We start from the raw sequence: 12845 nt of genomic DNA on the forward strand, positions 1-12845 counted from the left end.
CAGGGAGGGGGCTGGGGTAGAGTCCAGAGATGTGGCCTGCACCAGATCTTGGGGACAGAGATCAGGGAACAGCTGGGGTCTGATAGGCTGTGTGGGGGCCCCCGGGGTCTCAGTGTCTGAGGAAACAGTGGACCCTCAGGAGATGGGAGGCCAGGGGAAACAGCAGGTTGGGTTTGGGGACGTGACGGTGGTGGCGACGGAAGTTTCTCGAGCAATGCAGTGAGATTTTCTCGAGGGATCCTGGTGGGATAGGAGGGTCCAGCCTCACCAGGCTCACTCTCCCCTCATCTGCTCATCCCTGGCCCCTCCTCCACCACGAGCTTCTTCAACTTCTCCATCCTGCTGCAGGTGAGGTGGGCCAAGGCCAGGTCCCGGTCAGTGGGTGTGTGGTGGCCCCTCCCTCACCCAGAGACCACTGATGATCCCTCCCCTAACTGCCCATCTTCACACTCCACCTCCGCCACCTCCCAGCGTCCCCAGGTCACCTCCCCACCAGGGGCCTGGGGCAGCCCTGGAGTCCCGTGTGGCCTGGGCCCTCTGACTGCAACCACGAACACAGCCCTGGAGATCACAGGCTCCTTTCTTGCTGTGTGACCTTGACGTAGGCTTCACTGGGTCTTCAGTGCCTTCTCTGGAAGACAGCAGCTACCCACGAAAATGCCTATTAGGTTCAAAGGGTGTGATGAAGGGAAAAGCCATTGTTGGTCGAGTTGGGTGCCATCAAGTTGATACTCACAGCAGCCCCATGTGGCAGAATAGAACTGCTTCATAAGATTTCCTAGGCTACAATCTTCATGGGAGCAGATTGCCAGGTCTTTCTTCCACAGAATGGCTGGTGGGTTCCAACCTTTCGGTTAGCAGTTGAGTGCTTTAACCACCTTGCCACGAGAAGTCCTTAGGGAAAGCCCATAATGTCAAACAAATGTTGAGGGGCCAAGAGCACAGACTCTGGGTTCGAATCGAGCTCTGCTTCCTAGTTACTTATCTGTGACTCAGATCCCTCAACTGTAAAATGGAGGTAACAGTCTGTCCCTGTCAGGGTTGTAATGAGGATTAAATGTGGTCGTGTGTGCCTGGCCCAGGGCAGTGCCCTGTAAGGTTGCAGAAGAAGCCCTGGTGGTGCAAGGGTTAAGTACTTGGCTGCTAACCTAAGGTTGACTTTGATTCATAGGGACCCTACAGGACAGAGTAGGACTGCCCCATAGGGTTTCCAGGGCTGTAATCTTTACAGAAGCCTATCACATCCTTCTCCTGCTTTGCTGCTCGTGGCTTTCGGTTAGCAGCCAAGCACTTTAACCATGTCCGGAATCTGGGGCCAAGACTGCATGCCAGATACGGAAGGGCCATTCGTGTAACGTGACAAGTTGGTGGCCTCGAATGACCGGTGGCCACTTGTGTGAACCTGTATCCAGTGCCCATCTCCACCCCCAGTCAGAGGACATCTCGCCCCTGGTCCTTCCCTTTCTTCTCTTCCAGGGACCTGTACCTACAATAAACGAGGTCGGGGAGTAGGGGCAGCTCTGGAGGGAATCTGCAGAAGTTGTAGAAGAACTTAAATCCCTTGGGACTTCTGCAGAAATGGAGGGAAAGTTTAAGTGAAGAACACGGAGGGAGGTGGGGTGCAGGTACAGGGTCGGGGTGAGGAGAAAGCTCCTGTCCCCAGGGATCCTCTACCATCTCTCCCAGGGGCCCAGGATGGTGACAAGGCCCTGGGAGGGGGACTGGATGCCCCACTCCCAGCTGCAGCACGTAGCCCTCTTTGAGAGGGTGCTTCAACTGTGGTGCTTCCCTCATCTCCCCACAGTGGGTGGGTGCCGCCTGCAGCCCACTGCCAAAGCCGGTATGAAGGCAGGGCTCAGTGTCCTGGGAGGGCGTGACTGGGGGGTCGGAACTCTCAGGTGACAGGGCAGGAAGGCACGCGAGGGCCATAAACACTGACACTCTGTGTGCCCCCTCCTCTGCTGACTCACGCATTCAAACGGGCTATGTGTGTTACATATACATGTAAGTCACAGATATATACACATATGTGTCTGTCTTAGCTACCCATGATGTAGCTTCTTTTTAAAAGTGACTATATTAGCGATTAAACGCACAAGTGGCATAAGCCATTTTAGTGGAACGAGATGAACTACGTTATAAAACTTTTAGTGGAAGCAGGATACTGACATTTTTACTATACACATTTTCTACAAAAAGAATATTCCACAGATTCTACAAGAAAACGAGTCAGTAAACTTGGTTGTTTCAACAATCAATGTAAAATTCTGTTGATCTCCCACAACCAAAAACTGACTTTCACCAATTTTACTTTAAATGGTTCATACTTCAACTGTGACTCTTGTTTTGAATACATGCTCTAATTATAAATGAACAAAAGTGTCATAAAACAAAATTTAATGATCAGAAAAAAAATATTACAACAAATTACCCTATTTTTCGACAGATCTTTCATCTCTAACATGTCCTACAGTTGGCCCTCCATATCTGCAGGTTCCACATTCAAGGATTCAACCAACCGTCAGTAGAAAATATTCAGGAAAAAAAAAAGGGGGGGTTCCAAAAAGCGCAACTTCAATCTGCTGCGTGGAGAGCGCTCCGCTGAATCCACACGAAGGAAACGACGTGTCGCCATCCCCTGCTGTAGCCTCCCGCCATTTCACAGACCCGCGGTCTCTCCCCAGCGCTGCTCGCCACGCGTCCAGTTAGTTTTCTACTTACGTTGTGTGCCTCCTATGTTTCTGTGAAAAAATGGTTCCTAAAAAGCAATTAAGTGGTCAAAGCAATCCCTCAAAGGCTAAGATGTTGTGTAAAGTGCTATCTCTTGATGAGAAAATAAAAATCTTAGATCTTTTGAAAAGTGGCACATCGCTTGCCAAGTGGGCTGTAAGGTCAGCAGGAACGAATCAAGCGTTCCCACAATAAAGCAGAAAGAAGCTGACTTTTGTGGAAGTGGTAGTGCTGCCCCTACGATGGCAAAACGGTCTCTCTGGTTCATGATAAAGTGCTTGCAAAGACTGAGAGACCAGTAAGTGTTAGGTGTAAGCACTAACAACAATTTACACAGCACTGACGTTGTATTAGGTATTATAAGTGATCTACAGATGACTCAAGGTATACAGGAGGACGTGGGCACTACATCATTTTATCAAAGTGGCTTGAGTATCTGCAGACTTTGGTATCTGCAGGGTGGGTGGAGGTTTTCCTGGAACCAATCCCCCGAGGATACCAAGGGACAACTGGAACTAAAAACATTTCTTCCTAGTCTTTGCTCTGTACGAATTCTTCAATGATCTCATCATAATTAAGCTGCCGAACAATATCTACTTCCATACATAATAAGGACAATGCATCAGGTCTTTCTTGAATCACTGCCGTATGCTGAGGGTTTTTGAGTCTCTTTAGGGATGAAAATGAGCGTTCTGTTGTACAGTTTGTGATCATTAAAGTTAGGAATATGCGTAAAGCAATTTCAACATTGGGAAATACACACTGTATTTTATCTTCTATTATGGAATCATACATGCCTACATGAGTAAAATGTGTCCTTCCTGAATCTGTAAACTTAGTTCTCATGTAAGAATGAAATTGTCGCACTTCTCCATAAAGGTTTGTATTTAAGTCATCGGGATAAGCCTGCACTAATTTCTGGGATGCCTTCATGCATTCTTCGTCAGGTATATCCACGTTGTTTAAGAAGGAAAATCTATCTGCAAGAACTGCGTACACTTCTGCCCTTCTTTTCATGCAAGATTCCAGTATGTCAACGATGGCGTAGTATGTAGTTACACGAAACTCATCTCTGGCACTCAGCGATACTTCTGGAGCTCCTCCGCCGTCTACTCGTTTCTTTCTAACGCTTCTGCGATGGTCAACTGCTTGATAGTTAGTATGCGGCAGTATCTGTTTTGTTGTTTTCTCAAATTTTTCAAAATCCTCTCTTAAATTATGCAAATACCCTGTTAATGACCGGTAGAGATCTGTGCATGTCTGTAAATTTACTTCTGAATCTTGGAGAGCTTGACTCGTCCAATGAAAATGCTGCAATATATGATTCCACATGACCAACATAAACACGTACTCCAGCGTTTGCATTCTGTTGGCGATGTTTGCAGCCTCTCTTCTGGTGTCTCCTTTCTGTGTCTGGTCTTCAGCAATATCGTCTAAGGCATCTAGAATCTGAGGGTACGATTCCAGGATTGCACTTGTTGCTACAGCGTGCGCTTCCCAACGTGAATCAGAAAGACATTTTAATAATCGATCATTGCCTAAATATGTCTTGAGAACTGCCCATCTGTGAGCAGAGCTTGCAAAAAATGTGCAAAGTAAGCGCACAGAAGAAAAAAAATCAACTGCTTCTGGACAACCATCTACAGCACTACGTCCTACAAGATTAAGGGAATGCGCAGCACATGGTACAAAAATGGCATATTCATTACATTCTAAAATCTTCTGTTCCATGTCTTTATAACGCCCTGACATATTGGCAGCATTGTCATAGGACTGGCCTCTGCACTTAGAAAAATCAACTTTGCAAACTTCACATAAATAGTGAAGTACTTGATCTGCAATTTCTTCACCAGTGTGACTTTTTAAGCTAGTAAATGTGATAAATCGCTCGACAGGTCTCCCATCTGTTGGAGATACGTACCTCAAAACAATACTTAGCTGATCTGTATGGGAAAGGTCAGGAGTGGAATCTACAGACAAACTGAAATATCGAGCTATACTTATCTCACTGAAAATGGCTGTTCGAACTTTATCACTTATCAAGCTTACTAATTCTTCACATGTGGTTTTAGACATATACGATGGGTTGCCCTTTCCTGTGTTACCATATTTTGAAATGTGACCCGCTAAAAATGGATCAAACTGAGCAACAAGTTCAAGTAAACCCAGAAAATTTCCATTTTGTGGGGACCCAAAGACTTCATTCCTTCCTTGAAAAGACAGTCCACGTTCAGCAATTGTTATGATGACAGCAACAACACGTCGCAAAATGGCCTTCCAATACCGATGTTCTTCATCAATTTGTGTTTCAAATTCATGAGTGAAGCCAAAATTATGTCTTCTGTTTAAATACGACAACATACAATCTCTGTGAATGGAACTGTTTTCATGTTTATGAATCATATTTGAGTTGCTCCAATCGCTAAAGCCATCCGTAGCAAATCGAGAATTAAATGATTTAGGACTGAATAATTTGCAGACAAAACAATACACAGAGCCGACTGATGGAGAATACAGTAGCCACTCCCTCTTATAATTTTCACCATTAGCTTTGCACCCTAGAAATATATTCTGGCTACAGAACCTTGTTTGTTTACCACCCAGAAATTTTCGACACGAGTTTTCAAATGGTCCGCTGTGATGCTGACAATCACTTGGCCCTCTTTCGATCCAATACTTTACATCATTAGAAGAAAAGTTATTCCACAGAGCAGGATCTGTATTTCTGTTATGTAAGGGGTCTGCAGATGTGACTTCAGATTTAAAAAAAGCTTCGCTTCCTACACCATTCTTACTTTTACTACAACAAGGCATGGATGCAGAATTTGGAACTAGTTCTGTTACACTCGCGCTGCTATTAGTAATTTCGGCACTAGCGGTATCAGAACAACGATTTACACCCATTGAACTCCAGTGTTCAACGGGAGAAGTCTCTTGTGAATCGTCGTACTTTAAAGAGAAAGTTAATTTTGGAGTTGTCTTTAGGGATTCACAGATCCTTTTCTTTTTTTCCTCCGTGAGCTTTCGTTTTTGCGCTCCACTTAGTTGCTGCCGTTCCATTTTACCTGGATATAAAATTATGCCACTTTTTAAATTTGGGTCTACCGTAGCAAATAGTTTGAGTAACTGAAAATATATAAAATCTACAAAACGAGTAAAATCTATAAAAACAAAATTTACATTTGAATTTAGACATTAACACAAAAGCTTGTATTTGAGATTTAGTAAGTAAAAAAAACTCATTTGGTACATGCAATTTTGTTCCTCAGGTCTGAGAAAGTCCAAAGAAATAGTACTTACAAGGCAGTCAGAAATCATCTCACTCATTTGTCATACGATGTTTGTTGGCAGGCCCTTCACAACAGATCTCCACAAGTGTTCTTCACGTTGAACACTTAAAAAATTACACACTCACTTTCTGTCCTTTGACGTTGCGTCTTCACAGTTCATTGGACTACTGCTGATACCCAACGGGAGGTAAGAGCGTTTGCAAAGAGCATGATACAAGGGTATGTTCGATCTGAAGATGCATTTGGTTCACTCTGCACAGGACAGGGCCAGATACACTATGAGTCACGGTATTATAGTGCCACTGGCACGTTCTTAGGGGGTCAACGAGAACTGAATGTGAGCATTATACACGATTGGTCCGAGATGAAAAGGAAAATATAATTGTTCTCATAGACAAAACTTATAAAATGATATCAATTTCATTTAGTGAAAATGTCACTTCGAGGACTAAAGTGCACCTGACTCAAGCCATGGTATTTTCAATCGCCTCATATGTATAGAAATGCTGGACAACGAATAAGGAAGACGGAAGAATCAACGCCTTTGAATTGCAATGCTGAAGAATACCGAATATACCATGGACTGCTGGAACGAACGAATCTGTCTTGGAACAAGTAGAGCCAGAATGCTCCTCAGAAGCAAGGATGGCAAGACTTTGTCTCACACACTTTGGACATGTTATCAGGAGGGACCAGTCCCTGAAGAAGGATCGTGCCCGGCAAAGCAGAGGGTCAGTGAAAAAGACCCCCAACGAGATGGGCTGACACAGTGGCTCCAACAACAGGCTCAAGCGTAATGGCTGTGAGGACGGCACAGGACCGGGCAGTGTTTCGTTCTGCTGCACACAGTGTCGCTATGAGTCGGAACCAACTTGACAGCACCTAACAACACAAAATTTATAAAATGGTATCAATTTCATTTAGTGCCCTGCCAGTTCCCTTCCACTGGAGCACTCACTTTTCCTTGTGTCCTGTCTGCTTGGCACCTATTGGTCTCTGCTTTGGACAAGTGGTGCCCCTGTTCTGTTCAAGCCCTAAGCACACTTACCTTGCTTATCAGGTAACCCGTCTGTGCCCGTGCCCTGAGGAAGACACCTCTGATTCATTCTGTCCCATACCTTAGGTTTGCTTCCCCACCACCTTTCCCGAAGCCTCCAGTTCTGCCCGGCAGAGACAAGCCTTAGCATCACGCTGCCTCATGTACTGGTCTCTCCTGCTCACTCTGTCTTTTAGCAAGTGGCTTCACCAGAACCTTCTATGCAGCAGGGGACTGGGCGGGTGTCTGTCTCTCATCAGGACCCTAGGAGGGTTCATCCAATACTTCAACACAGCAAGAACTCCGTAAGCGTGAGCTACTATTTAACAACCGCAAACAAATAAACCTAAGTTTTGTATACAAACATGCTGTCTAAGGAGCCCTGGTGGTGGGACAGTCAGGTACTCAGCTGCAAACTGAAAGCTTGGCAGTTCGAACCTGCCTAGCGGCTCCGTGGGAGAAAAGACCTAGTGAAAGAACATAAAGATTAGAGCCTAGGAAGCCACGTGGGGCAGTTCTACTCTGTCCTATAGGGTCTCTATTAGTGAGAATCGACTCAACGGCACCTACCAACAAAAACACACTGCCCAAAAAGGAAGCCACTATTTAAATATAAAATTTTAGCTCCCGGTCGCATTTGCCACCCATGGCCAGGGGCTGCTGGATTAGACACTGCAGAATAGATCATGTTTGCAGAAAGTTCCCCTGGACGACGATGACTTAGAATCTGCTCACATTACCAGTAACAACTGCCATCGACCTGATTCCAAACCATGGTGACCTCAGGTGTGTCTGAGTAGAACCGCCCTCCACAGTTTTCAATGGCTGGTTTTCTGGAAGTAGGTTGTGAGGCCCTTCTTCCAAGGCCTCTGGGTGGACCTGAACTGCCAACCTTCCAGTTAAAAGCCGGGACTACTAGTACCACCCAGGGATCCCTACAAGTTATCCTGGTCTTCCCTACTCTGTGCTCAACTTCCTCTTCTTCTCTCATGCATCCCTGCCCGACTGATGCCCTCCCTACCCCTCAAGGTCAGCAACACTTAGTGTCACGATCCATTCCATGCAGGGTACACTGCAGATGAAGAGCAGACGCCCCTCACACAGTCAAAGGCTAACCCTTTACAGATCAGCGTCTCATCAATAAAGTGCTTGCTTACCACCAAAAAACACAAAAACAAACTCACTGCTATCCAGTCAATTCCAACTCACAGAGTAAAACTGCCCCATAGGGTTTTCTAGGCTGTAAGTCTTTACAGAAGCAGCCTGTCACATCCTTCTCCTACAGAACAGCTGGTGGGTTCAAGCTGCCAACCTTTCGGTCAGCAGCCAGGTACTTAACCACCGCACCACCAGCGCTCCTGGGGTGGGGGAACAGGACATTGTCAGATCCATTTCAATGAAGCCACTATGCCCCACTCCTGACACCCAAGGACAGATAAAAATCCTTCCTGAGCTGAAAAACTTGCTTCTGTTCAGTTACATAGACATGCCCGTTTATAAGGCACCTCATCGAAACAGCTGCAAAACAGTGTGCAGACAAATTGTGCTATTTTAACCACGGCAATATGTAAATTAAGGACAGCTTTAATAATTATATCAGTTGACATAAATGAGTCACTGGAACCTGACTAAGCTGTGTCTGAAAGCGCGCTGTATTCAGTCTACAAAACCGCAACATGGTGTGCGGTGTTAGCTAAGCTACAGTTGCTTTTCTACTGTTGAATTTTAAAATTAGGCTTTTTTCCCGGAAACCTTTTGTTGGGTGCCGCCAAGTCGACTGTCAACTCACGGTAACCCCATATGACAAAAGCAGAACGGCCCCAGAGGGTCTTCTAGGCTGTAATCTCCACGGGTGCAGACTGCCAGGTTTTCCACCCCAGGAGCCACTGGGTGGGTATGACCCATCACCTTCTGGTTAGCAGCTGAGCACTTAACCATCTGCGCCACCAAGGCTCCTACCTGAAACCTAACTACCACCAAATGCCTTAAAATCTTTTTCTTCCATAGCTCATGTATTCCTTATCTTATTCAATCCTTATCTTTCCAAGACAGGAAACATCACGAACACCCACACCACTATAGAGAGGATTCTGGCCCATCTACCCCTGATGAAGCGTGCCCATTCTGCAGATAAAGAAACTGAGGCTCAGGAGAGCCATCACTTGACCAACATCTCAAAGCCCTTAAACGGAAGATCTGGGATTTGGATCCGGGCCCATAACTGAGTTTCTGTAGCTATAAACAAATGGTTTATGTAGGTAAGTCCTGAGTATTGTTGCTGACACATAAATTAGATCCCAAGGATACCTGATGTGAAGCTGCCCAAAGACCTGGGTGGGACAGGGAGTGGGAGCAAGGCTTCTTACCAAGATGGGGGTGACTGGACGGCCCCTCAGCTTCAAGATGCACCTGTAACACAGGGAGGTCTTGATGAGGAGGCAAGAAAGGTCCAGGAGCCCAAGAATAGTCATATTTTCCCCAGAGCCAGGGCCCCTCAGATCCCCAGGTGTCAAAGGTCCTGGGGGGCACTGTGTCCTCAGGAGTGATCAGAGCCCAGTGCTGGACATCATGGGGGTCCTGGGCCTCTGCAGCCAGGTACCAAGGCCTCTCACCTTCAGGGACAGAGGCCAAGGTATTAGAGCTGAGAGACTGTCAAGAGGATATGATCGATCACTGCTTTCCCCATGGGGACACCAAGATGCCCCCCCATGGCATCCCCCCCATCACAGTCCAGGGAGGGCAGAGGGGGGCTGTCTTCATGGGATGGGCCTCCAAACCCACTTCACGAAGAGGACCCCAGTGTCCCTGCTGCCTCGTTTTGTAAATTTTAAGCACTGGCTATGCCTGCCAGCAACCCCAAAACAGGGAAAGCTGCTAAGACAAAAATCCCTCAAAGAATCTACTGGAGAGAATAAGGAGGTGGCGGCCACAGAGGTGAAAAGAAACCTAAGGTATAAGAACTGTGACACACAACACACTTGACTGCAAAGAGGTTCAGCTGTGACGATCCAAGAACTGTGAATAAGAAATAGGTATTAGATGACATCATTAAAGAATTTCATTAAAGTACTGTTAAGGGGGACATAACATGGGGTTAAGGAGAAAAACATCATTTTAGAGACGCAAGCATTAACTATCTTGGTTGAAAAATGAAATTTGCTTTTAAAAATTATAACCAAGAAAGCTCTCTGGGGCAGTTGTACTCTGTCCCCTGGGGTTGCCATGAGTCGGAATCCACCTGACGGCACAACAACTACAATTTTATCAGGAACTTTAAACAAAAATTCTGATTGGATGGAACAGTATGCGTTCAAAACATCATCAAAGTTTAAGCAGAAACGTTCCTAAACGGTCACAGGACAATCACAGGATGAGTGAGTCATGGCCACAAAAACCCTCCAGTTTTTGGAAATAGAACATGTTCGTTTTTTGATTGTTTTCTGAATTGTCAAACAAAAATTAATGAGTAGTGAAACTAGACCCGTTTTAGTTTTAGTTAATTGGATCACGTGAATGCATTACGTGAAACAAAACAAGCCACTTTTAAAGGTTACAGCTCAAAGCCGAGCTATAGGCTACTTTTTTTTTTTTTTTTGCTTTAACAAAGAGAAATTTATTCTCTCACAGTCAGTAGGCTACAAGTCCAAATTCAGGGCGTCAACTCCCAGGGGAAGGCTTTGTCTCTCTGTCCTGCAGGAAGGTCTTTGTCATCAGTCTTCCCTTGGTCTGGGAGCATCTCAGCCCAGGAACCTCAGGTCCAAAGGATGCGCTCTGCTCCCAGCACTGCTTTCTTGATGGTATGAGGTCCCCAACTCTCTGCTTGCTTCCCTTATTTTTTTTTATTATGCTTTAAGTGAAAGTTTACAAGTCAGTCTGTCACATACAAGCTTATTATATACACCTTACCCCATACTCCCACTTACTCTCCCCCTAATGAGTCAGCCTGCTCCCTCCTTCCACTCTCTCCTTACATGACAATTTTGCCAGTTTCTAACCCTTTCTACCCTCCCATCCCCCCTCCAGACAGGAGATGCCAACACAGTCTCAAGAGTCCACTATAATTAACTCACTCCTCATCAGCATCTCTCTCCTACCCACGGTCCAGTCCCTTCCATGTCTGATGAGTTGTCTTTGGGAATGGTTCCTGTCCTGGGCCAACAGAAGGTTTGGGGACCATGACCGCCGGGATTCCTCTAGTCTCAGTCAGACCATTAAGTGTGGTCTTTTTATGAGAATTTGGGGTCTGCATCCCACTGGTCTCCTGCTCCCTCAGGGGTTCTCTGTTGTGCTCCCTGTCAGGGCCGTCATCGATTGTGGCCGGGCACCAACTAGTTCTTCTGGTCTCAGGATGATGTAGGTCTCTGGGTCATGTGGCCCTTTCTGTCTCTTGGGGTCTTAGTTGTCGTGTGACCTTGGTGTTCTTCATTCTCCTTTGATCCAGGTGGGTTGAGACCAATTGATGCATCTTAGATGGCCGCTTGTTAGCATTTAAGACCCCAGACGCCACAGGTCAAAGTGGGATGCAGAATGTTTTCATAACAGAGTTTATTATGCCAATTGACTTAGAAGTCCCCTTAAGCCATAGTCCCCAAACCCCTGCCCCTTGCTCCGCTGACCTTCCAAGTATTCAGTTTATCCCAGAAACTTCTTTGCTCTTGGTCCAGTCCAGTTGAGCTGACCTTCTGTGTATTGAGTATTGTCCTTCCCTTCACCTGAAGTAGTTCTTATCTACTAACTAATCAGTAAAAAACCCTCTCTCACCCTCCCTCCCTCCCCCACTTGTAGCCACAAAAGTATGTGTTCTTCTCAGTTTAAACTATTTCTCAAGAACTTACAATAGCGGTCTTATACAGTATTTGTCTTTTTGCATCTGACTAATTTCACTCAGCATAATGCCTTCCAGGTTCCTCCATGTTATGAAATGTTTCACAGATTCATCACTGTTCTTTATCGGTGTGTAGTATTTCACTGTGTGAATATACCACAATTTATTTACCCATTCATCCGTCGATAGACACCTTGGTTCCTTCCAGCTTATTGTTATTGTAAACAGTTAGGCTACTTATTTTAAAAAGTGATCTTTAGTGTCGTGGGTAAGAGAACTCTGTTTTCATAAAACAAAACTTGTTATTTTACACTAGAGCCCTGGTGGTGCAGTGGTTGGGGGGTCAGGCTGCTAACCAAAAGGTCAGAGCAACTCTGCTCTGTCTTATAGTGTCACTGAGTCGGAATCGACTCTACCGCAGTGGGTTTGGTTTTTGGTTAAGGAGGCTCCTGGTGGCACAGTGCTTATGACCTACGGCTGCTAACCAAAAGTTGGGCGGTTCGAATCCACCAGCCACTCATTGGAAACCCTATGGGTCAATTCTAGTCTGCCCTATAGGGTCGCTATGAGGGGAAATGCACTCTACCGCAGCAGGCAGGCAGCTGGCGCAGTGGTTAAAAGCTACAGCTGCTAACCGAAAGGTCTAACCAAAGGGTCGCGGGATCGAGCCTAGCGGGAGGAAGATGCGGCAGCCTGCTTCCGTAAAGACTGCAGCCTTGGAAACTACAGGGCAGTTTTACTGGTCCTACCGGCTCGCTGTGGGTCTGGACGGCAGAGAACATCACTGAGACCCCGACCAGCTCTCCGAACACGGTAATTCGCCTGGAGACCCCACGTGTTCCTCGTTGACCTCGGTGCGCGGTCTGCCTGTCTGCACGCGGGCTCCAGGACCCCCCTCCCCGCGCCCGGCTCGGTGCGCGGCACAACAAACGCCAGCAGCCTGGGTCGAAAAAACAAAGGCGGC

The 12845-nt window shown here is 46.3% G+C and overlaps 1 long non-coding RNA gene and 1 other non-coding gene across 2 annotated transcripts; both read right to left on the minus strand.

The window, feature by feature from the left end:
* Positions 1 to 5706: 5706 nt before the first annotated feature.
* On the minus strand, positions 5707 to 10743 carry LOC100666806 (uncharacterized). Its single transcript, XR_776127.3, has 4 exons — positions 10003 to 10743; positions 9423 to 9465; positions 6031 to 6902; positions 5707 to 5795 (listed from the first exon to the last, which is right to left on the minus strand). It is a non-coding gene; the product is annotated as an uncharacterized LOC100666806 (long non-coding RNA).
* Positions 9544 to 9634, minus strand: LOC111749209 (small nucleolar RNA SNORD88). The gene has a single exon (XR_002784470.1). It is a non-coding gene; the product is annotated as a small nucleolar RNA SNORD88 (small nucleolar RNA).
* Positions 10744 to 12845: the final 2102 nt, after the last annotated feature.

Source organism: Loxodonta africana, chromosome X, assembly GCF_030014295.1.
Source record: "Loxodonta africana isolate mLoxAfr1 chromosome X, mLoxAfr1.hap2, whole genome shotgun sequence".
In the NCBI taxonomy this organism is placed as follows: domain Eukaryota; kingdom Metazoa; phylum Chordata; class Mammalia; order Proboscidea; family Elephantidae; genus Loxodonta; species Loxodonta africana.